We start from the raw sequence: 1,478 nt of genomic DNA, 5'->3' as shown, positions 1-1,478 counted from the left end.
AACAAAAAGCCAAATAATCCAATTAAAAAATGGGCAGAAGACATGAATAGACACTGCACCAAAGAGGATATTTAGCCAGCCAACAAACATATGAAGAAATGTTCATGGTCGTTAGCCATTAGAGAGATGCAAATCAAAACCACAATGAGATACAATCTTGCCCCAGCACAAGTAGCAAATTTCAACAAGACAGACAATAAAAAATGCTTGCAATGATGTTAAGAGATTGGGACTTTGATACACTGCCAGTAGGACTGTAAAATGATACAACTACTGTGGAAAGGAGTATGGCGATTCTTTAAAAAGTTGGGATTAGAAATACCACTTGACCCAGCCATTCCATTACTAGGTATATATCATAAAGAAGTGAGAGGCAGGACAAGAACAGATATATGCACACCCATGTTCATCACAGCACTATTTACAATAGCCAAAAGATGGGAACAACCTAAGTGCCCATCAACAGAGAATGGATAACCAAACTATGGTACATACACACAATGGAATATTATGTAACCCTAAAGAATAATGTAGAATCTGCAAAACACTGCATAACATGGATGAACTTGAAGGACATTATTCTGAGTGAAATAAGTCAATCACAGAAGGACAAATATTTATGAGTCTGTTATTGTAAAACGTCAAGGAAAGGTTTATATATAGAAGGAAATTTTCTTTGTCGGTTACCAGGAGTGGGAGGGGAGGGAACACTGTTAGATAGGTAGAGACAAGTATTGATTTGGGTGAAGAGAAGGGCAATATACCAAATGTAAGTAATAAACACAGTGGCATTGAGGAAGAGGAAGACATAGATGCATGGGAGGTACAGACAGCAAAGATGAACCCTTTTGCACATACAGTACTGCGTTGCATTGTCATTGAAGGCAAACATTGATATATGAGCAGATAGATGGGTGGACAGGCTGAACTATTAGGTATGTCCATGCAGGGTGGAATGTGCCCAAGACTATGTATAGTGTTGGCAATGTTTCTACAGGTGTATTGGTATGTTCTGTAAGAATTCCCAGGTATATATAGTAGAGCTGGCAAGGGGCAAGGATGTGGTCACTTCTTGGCCACAGCCAGCCACCCAGAGGGAGTAAGTAATTGAATCTTGGGCTCGGGACCATAGTCACAGGGGACATCAAGCTCAATTGGCATAACATACTACACCAAAGCATTGTTCCACATCCTACTTTGGCGAGTAGCAACTGGAATCTTAAAAGCTTGCAAGCAGCCATCTAAAGGCAACAGTGGGTCTCTTCTCATTCAGAACAAAGAAGAATGAAGAAAACCAAAGATTCATGGAAACGATTAGTCCAAATGACTGGTGCACCACGCGATCCTCAGCCTATATGACTGTGAGACCAGAAGAACTAAATGGTGCCTGGTTACAACTGTCAACCAGTCGGAGGGGGATATCGGTAGCAGATCCTGGGTTGAGTGGGAGAACAATGTGGAACAAAATTCAAAATCAT

The sequence above is a fragment of the Orycteropus afer genome, unplaced genomic scaffold (assembly GCF_000298275.1).
Source record: "Orycteropus afer afer isolate SDZICR_OR568_19922 unplaced genomic scaffold, OryAfe1.0 scaffold00710, whole genome shotgun sequence".
Taxonomy (NCBI): domain Eukaryota; kingdom Metazoa; phylum Chordata; class Mammalia; order Tubulidentata; family Orycteropodidae; genus Orycteropus; species Orycteropus afer.
The sequence above is the reverse complement of the archived record's forward strand: the minus strand, read 5'-3'. Positions refer to the sequence as shown.